General features: G+C 39.0%; 1 protein-coding gene across 3 annotated transcripts in view; it reads left to right on the top strand.

Annotated features, from left to right (window-relative positions):
• The first annotated feature begins 269 nt into the window (after positions 1-269).
• FOXP4 (forkhead box P4) overlaps positions 270-7,972 on the top strand; it is a 170,857-nt gene continuing 163,154 nt past the window's right edge. The window contains exon 1 of one of the 3 annotated variants that reach the window (XM_020796423.3): positions 270-511. The gene's annotated coding sequence lies outside the window, so the exon portion shown is untranslated. Of the gene's footprint in view, positions 813-7,972 lie in introns of all 3 variants that reach the window. The other 2 variants (XM_020796408.3, XM_020796432.3) reach the window with 2 other exon arrangements.

The following is a 7,972-nucleotide window of genomic DNA, read 5'->3' as shown; positions in this document are numbered from 1 at the left end:
TTCTATGCAAGATGTGAAGGGGGAGGGGATAAACCATGCTGTTGGTATTAAAAGAAAAGGACACAAAGTGGCTTGAGAGATTATAAGGGAGACCTCGTTTCCTTTGACTCTTCTTGGTTCAAAAAAGCTTCCATTCCCCTCTTCTCATCCCCAGCCCCTTCCTCTTCCATTCAAGGACCCGGGAGCTTGAAAACGCGCTGCACCTGCTTTAGATGAATTATGGTAGAACTGGAAGTAACTCTCTCACCCCTCCCTTCCCAGCTCTCAAGTCACATCTCCAGTACAGACACAACCCCTGTGATTAGACGCTGATCTCCCCATCTGAATGGGACAGAGAGAGAGAGGAGGGACCCAGGATATAGATTGACTTCCCACCCTCCTCCCCCCCCGCCCTTGAGAGACTTCCATTGAGGAAAACGGAACACGAGAAGGGGGCGAAGGAAGAAGAAACGGACACCCCCCCCCACTCACAATAAGAGAAGGAAGCGGCAAAGCCTTTAGTAGGAGAAAAGTATGATCCTGCCTCAACTGCGTTAGTGCTCTCTCTCTTTCTCTCTCTCGCTTTCTTTCTTTCTTTCTTTCTCTCTCTGTCTTTCTCTTTGTCTCCGAGGTGTTTAACTTTGGGGGGACGTCGGGTTGCCTGGGAGTTGGAGGCATTTCTGCTCCGCCGGGGACGACACGGGACGCGGCGGCCGCGGCAGAAGCAGGAAGGAGGAGGAGGAGGCGGCGGCGGCGGCGGCAGCCACATGCTCGCTCCGAGTAGGGGGTGTTAAAAGTTGAGACTCGATTCCCGGCGCTGTAGATCAAAACAGGTTGGTGGGATCGTTTTTTGCAACAACAGTCTTCCCTTCCACCCCTCCTTTAAAGTTTCATTTGCCGGCGGAGTTTTTAATCCACGGAGGGAAAACCTCTTAGTAGTAGTTCCTTCCTCTTCTGTTATTATTGTGTGTTTTTTTTAAAAAGGTGCTCTTCTGCTTTAAAGATAAATAAATTGCATATATCTGAATAATTGCACCCAGGAAGCAGTTTAAAAGTCGCTAAAACTGACCGATCTGGTCGCCCCCCCCCAGGTGAAGGGGGGGAAGACAGGTGTGAGGAAGCGACTGAGAGAGAGAGGCATGCTTTGTTGATTTTTCCACCTCCGTCCCTCCTTTCAATTTCAGAAGAAGAAACCTCGAGGATGTTGCTGATGGGATGGGGCGCGGGGGTGGGGGGGGGTGGGGAGCACGTGAAAAATGTATGGAGGGCTTGGAAAAGACTACAAACTCCCCCCCTCCCTTCCGCCGTCCGTTTGATTTCTTTGTGGCTTTTCCTAAAGGAGGCTCACGAAAGTTCGGGGGTGCCCCGAAAAAGGAGCGCTTGGAGACAAAGAGAGGTCCGGGGGGGAGCAACTTTCCGGGGGGCTCCACGTAGAGCCCGAAGGAGGGCTGGGGATCGGAGCCCCGCCGGCCTGTTGGAAAGCCTCTTGGGTTCCCTCTTTGTTCCGGGGGGGGGGCTTTGCTGCGAGGGCGATACGCAGAAGAGATAGGAGGTTCTTGCCTGTGGGGGTAAAATGACGGAACCAGCACGGGTAGTGATTTTGGATTTTTTCCCCCTCCCTTGTTTCGTGAATGCGGAGAGGGGAGGGGAATAGATGTTGCAAAACCGCTTTGGGGTTTCTGCAGATCAATCAGACCTGTAAGTGTGTCTGTGAATTACAATTTATTGTGATTGACAGGACGGGTGGACTTAAAAGATATTGGCATTTATGCTCTTCTTGAGTACACACGGGGGGGGGATGCGAATTGGGACAGCAGATTTTTTTTTTTTGAATTGTTTGCCATTCCCACTTTATGAAATACAGTAACTTTTTCCTGGCAAACAAGTTGGCCGTAAATGGGAAAGTTTTTTGTCTAGCAAAAAGACCCGCTGTCTAGTCAGATCTATTCTTTATAGTATCAGAACTTTGAGATAGGAGAAAAATATTTTTATAAATCCCACAGTTCTTCTGAGTGTTTATTTCTTAGTTCTTACTTGATAAATTTAAAAAATCTTTTTCTAAATAACCCAACTTTAAAAAAAAATCTTCAAAATTGTAATTAGTGATGGGCTAATGCTAATTATTAATAATTATAATAGTAGATGCATTTTGATATGATTTAAATGATCTTGATCTTTTATTATTTTAAATATACAGAATATATTTATTGCTGTCAAAGAATGATTTTGGTCTGATCATTCTTCTAGTCAGTGTCTTTTCAGCTTCTTATAGGTGTTTCCTCGCTCTTTGCTTCTTGAAACCAGCTGTAAATTTAAAACATTTTCAAGATCTCTTGGACCAGCAAACTTGAGCTAAAATTAGAGGGGAAACTGTTATATATATTTTCATTAATATAATGTGACATCTGTGCCCTTTAAAAAGAAGGAACCTATAAATGTGTACAAAAGTCAACGGCTTTTTAGATTTATAAAATTTGAATTCTGCACATGGTTAAAAGGAAGAGAATTATAGTCAAACTCATGGTGCTGAAAAACAACATATTCTCAGGAGCTATGTAAGTTTTCCTTGACAACATTAAAAAAAATTCTAATTGAACTGAAATTGCCTTTTTACTTTGATTATTTGGGGTTGGATATTTTGATAAGCTTATCATAGACTGGTATTGTTTTAGCTCGTAATCATTACAACAAAGAGAACATACTACTCAAGTTTCATTGGGCAATTGAGACGGCCCAAGCAAAATATATTTTAAAGCTTGTAATTAACATGAGGTGTGTAAAGGATTCTGATCCATTTCTGTCAATTCCTCTTGCGGCCCAGAAGACAAATACTTTTGAGATAAATTCCCTCAAATATTGTGAACTACAATTTTCAGTTCTTCTAGAAACATTCTTATGTTAGCCTTGTATAAAGTTATGAAAGAACCAGGTAAGGCAGAGAAGGGTTGAAATGTCATAGGGGAGAAATTTTCATTTGATCAAAGTTGTTTACATTGACACACAACTCTTTTAGGTTGTGGTCTGAAACAAAAAATTCTCTCTGAATTTGGTGTTTTTTTGTAATTACACCATTTAATTGATTCTCTCTTCAAGTTGAACATTTTAAATGGAGGAGAGCAAGAATAATAATTCACCTGAGAATACTTAAGATCTAAAAATCTTCTGAGGCGGATATTAAGTGGAATACATTTGAGAAAGTCATAGTGAGGTTTGTTTTTTTCCTAATTTAGCCCTAAGGAATTTTGCTACAAATCCTATTCCAAGGTTCATTGCTGAATTCAGTCAAGTGCTCAGTCTGCTGTTCTAGTCTTTTGGAGACAAAATAGTATATAAGGCAGCCAGATACCACAGTAAATTCCAGCATTTAGAATTGGGTTAAATGTTCACTTTAATGTTAGAAAGGCAGTGGGTGTGTACCATAAGAAATGTTACCTTATACAAAACAATGAGTATAATCCACAATAGAAATAGTAATTATGTTATAAAAGTATGTTGGTGCACATTAAAACATTTACGCAAAAAGAGCATGTGTGGCCAATAGCCATTTTGTATAAATTGAATATGTTACTTATTTAGGCCATAAGTTTTGTCTTTTACTTTTAGAAGTATTAAATAATGCAAGTAATTTTCTCATAGTGCAATCCTATGCGTGTCTACTCAGAAGTAAGTCTCATTGAATTCAGTGGGGCTTACTCTCAGGTAAGTGGGTAAAGGATTGCAGCTTTCATTTTTGTTAGTTGTAACTTTAATTGAGGCTAGAATTTCCAAATGGATGATGGTCTGTATTTGGGACTTCAACCCCTTTCCCTCTGAAATTGGAAAAAAATAAAACAAATCAAAAATTCAAACACCTTGAAACAGAGACAAAAGAACCAAGTCTACTATTTATTGTGCAAACCAAGTTGGGAAGATTGGTAAAGTGATTAGACGGTTCTGATTCCAGACATTCCCCCCCTTTAATTTCCATTTTAGGAATGGATATGTGTGTTGGTGGTGGGATAGACTGATCAGCTCCTACAGTTCCTGTATTCAGAATTGGTTCTACAGGAGGTTCTTGAAAGTTTTAACTGCATCTTAAAAAATTTAAAAATGTATGCCTGTGCATTAACAGGAGACCATTAAGTGAGCAGAATATGTATTTAGTTAAAGTTAAGGCTAATAATTATACTTTACCACTACAAAGGTGATGGAAAGGGAAAATGTTTCTTCAAGAAAGCACTATTTATTTGTAGGTACTTTTGCATGGAAAAAATATTATTAAAAACCTGAACAAATAATTTTTCTATCCATTCTCAAATTCTTGTCTACCAAGGGCTGCAAAAAGAAGGGGATAGTTTTGTTTCAAAGCCATTGGGCAATGGTGTTACGGAAAAACCTTGCAGAGTGTACAGTAATACATGCACCGTGATTCCCTTTCACATTTCTCTTGCATCAAATTGTTAGGATATCTGAGTAAATAGGCAGGCTGAAAACTTTCTAGATCATGAAGTTGCTCAGCACATTTTATGTTCAGATATTAAAATTTAGGGCTAAATAAGTTATTTGTGTCTAGGACTGAAGGATGTCATGAGTGAGAAAATGATTTGAGGCAGCCTGCCAAACCCACCCCCCCATCAAGGGTATGATAGATTCATCTAGTTCTAATATACTATATTCTGGTTTTTTTTTTTTTTTACTTAATTAAAGAAGATAAAAGATCAGGTTCCTATAATAAATCTGATGGGTCCCTAATTCAGAGCCCCTCTGTGGGAAGACGGTTTTTTTTTTTTTAAAGGGGGGATCTATAAAACAAAGAGCAAATAAAATAAACACTTCAGGCGCTTTCTCTTTTTCTTTTCTAATAACCAAGCTGGGAACTATGTGCAGTCAGTTGTGAAGTTTCTGCCCAAAGAAGCCTAGGAGCTTTTCTTTTCTCATGGCAGAGGGGATGCTTTTGAGGCTTGATAATGTTTGTGTGTGTGTGTGTGTCGCTGTTGGTTTGGAGTGGGAAAGGGGGATGTGATGCCTGAAGTTTTAATTTCTGTTGCACGGGGATGGGGGGAAGATTGGAGGAGCAAAATCTGTTTTCATGTATTGCCTGTAAAGTGTTTCTCAGTGTAAACCTGTGCATACTTACTGAGGAATAAATCTTACTACACCTCATGGGGCTTACTTCGAGGTAGATAAAGATAGGATAGCGTTTATAAAGTCATAATCTCTATGTAAAAACTGGGAAGAATGATGACTTAATCTGTATTTTTCAAAAACTTTGATGGAGAAAATGATGGATCACTTTCCTGATAGAATTGTGTTGTTTCTTGCCATAGGATTTAGTGAAACCCGTTGGCCACAATAAAAAGTTTTTTTTTTTCAAGATACAGAAGTAAAGAACCAAGGCAAAGTCCTCTTGTCAGGATAGCAGGTGTGTTATTAGTGGAGACATTTCTTCCCCAAAGATTGGGGGTGGGTGGGTTAATATACAATGCCGCTCATATGTGCTTTAAGGAGACAACTTATTTTTTAAGAAGGCCGTTTATTGTACATTTGTACTTAGCATTGAGAGCAAAGAAGAAGAAATTTGTTGTCTGCCATTATAATAAAACTTTGCCTGTGCACACTTGGCCTTTCAGAGTAGAAGTAGAGTTTTGTATTAGTTCCTTATAGAGGAACACTTTTCTGTCTCCAAAATATATATTGTTTTATCCCAGTTGTTTTAAGATTTGTCGATAAAAGATCTTTAATACAATTTGAAGACAACAGCTTCAAAACAAATCCTAATGATATCTGCGTTGATTTAATTATTTCCCACTTGGCATTGTTATGTTCTTGTGCAGAACAGGATGCAACCTTTAGAAGCTGACTAATTTGCTTGCCTCCAGGGCTAAATGGTTTCCTCTTTACACGTGGAATAACTGCCATATAGCACACCTTTAGAATTGTTGATAAGGAGTGATGACAGAAAGTTTTGTGCTGGAATAGGTCCTTGAGAAAAGTGTGGAAAGAGTAGAAAGCCAAACTTTAAAATAATGTTCAAATATTAGGTGCATTGTTACTGATGTATAGAGGATGTAATTTTAAACATACCTTTGGACTGGGTGCCAGTGACAAAGAATTAGACATCATATACTTACCTCCATTTGGTTTGCTGGCACTGCTTCAAGTATGCACACTTAGGTATTTCTTTTATGCATCACTACTGGCTCTTAGTTTTGCTGGGAAGCAGCCTCCAACTAGCTTCAGACTTTTTCTCATGATAGTCAAGAAAAGGCTTTTGAAATATTCGTCTTGCTCTAAAGTTAGAAACACTGTGTTCACTTCTGATTTTGTTATTCCACCCTTACACAGTTGTGTAGTGTCAGCAGTTTTCACATTTAGAAAAGCTTTTATTTTTAAAAATCTACTTATGTGGAAGGGATTTCGAAGAAATGCAATGGGGAAAGCAGTAAATAGCCTGCTTATAGAACTACATCTTGCATTGTGTGTTGTAATGTGTGTGGATCTGAACTGATGTTTTCATAGGATAACTGAATTTCTATCCTTTAAGTATACATTTTCCTACTACCATATCTGTGGAAAAGGTTAAATAGCAGAAGTGGGGAAGGTAGAAATTAAAATATGTAAATGTATACTTGCATATTAGTGTGGACAAGGCAATCTGAGGGATCCATGGTGCAGGAATTCATTGGGCATACCTGCAGTCTTGTGTTCTATAAAGACACGGTCTTGGAACAGTGGATGTCTCTACAGAAGGACAGACAGTGAAGATGAAGTGTTAAGTATTTTATCAAGTCAGTCGAGTTGCCTAGACAAGGTCTTAGCATTGCGACTCCGACTTACAAATTCGGTATTCTACCTTGTTCTGCTGAGTTGTTTCTGGCAATATTAGTATTTCATCTGCTAGCCTGCACATGTTCTGCAGCCTTCATGTTTTTGCAAGGAGACAGAATTTGATCCTTTCACCACCACCCCATCCCCCAGTGCCCTGAAACTCTTTTTCCATAGTTGTAAAACTTCAAAATAGTAAATGAGAAAGTATTAAATCATTTTAGCCAGTCTTTAACAAATTCCTGTTGCCGATTCTATCAATCTAAATTCAAGTTATATTTAAACTGCATGTAGTCTTTGTAAGAGAAACACTTTAAAATTGTATACATTGGTAAAAACAGACTTTTAAACGCTTGGTGGTTCAGGGAAGAATAGTTATGTCCCATTTTTATGCAACTGATAAGCTTTTCATTTCATTGACAAAGCTGCATCATGTATGTGAGTGTTTAAGTGGAATCTGGTGTACTGAAGCGGTTGAACAACCAAGCTTAAGAGATAACCTTCCTCTGTGTGGTTTTGTGTGAAAAGTTTAACTTTATCTCAGTTTTTGTGGAATTTCAGCAAAAAGGATCCCTGTACCTTTGTAAAAGGGAAAAAGTTTGTATATTTACAAAGAATGAAATTGTTGTCTGGCCTGCTTTTGTGTAGCAGCAAAGTCTGTGTGCTGTGATTTAAATTTTGTTTTTGCATAGATGGTATTTTAGAAACGTCCCTCAAGTCTGTATGGCAGTGTGAATTCATGCTGTTGGGATCCAGAAGAAAACCCAACGTGACTGTATCAACATTGCCCTGCACTGGTAACGTGTATTGCAGAGGGAGCACTGGGGAATATGCACAACACTTTTACATAGAAATACTAGTTCATGCACATATATAGTGTTAGGGGAACAGAGCATGTATATGGTGTGTTCCTTGAGGGCAGGATAGGAGCTAACATGCTTCTGAATTTATTTGGCAGTACTTGATCTTTTCAAACGGAAACTGTTTGTGTAATGACTCACACATGCCCGGGAGTGAACAAAGGAGTTTTAGGGAATTTATCTTTTCAGTGGCAGTTAGAAACTGACCATTCTCTTTTAAAAATCAAAAAGGAAGATCCAGGGGCTTAAAATTGTTCTCTCTCCCCCCACAGCTTCATCCAGACAAGTAAGTAAGAAAGAAAGAAAGAGAAAGAAAGGCAGCAAAAAGA

This window comes from Pogona vitticeps, chromosome 4 (genome assembly GCF_051106095.1).
Source record: "Pogona vitticeps strain Pit_001003342236 chromosome 4, PviZW2.1, whole genome shotgun sequence".
Taxonomy (NCBI): Eukaryota; Metazoa; Chordata; class Lepidosauria; order Squamata; family Agamidae; genus Pogona; species Pogona vitticeps.
This window is presented reverse-complemented; position numbering and strand designations above follow the sequence as displayed.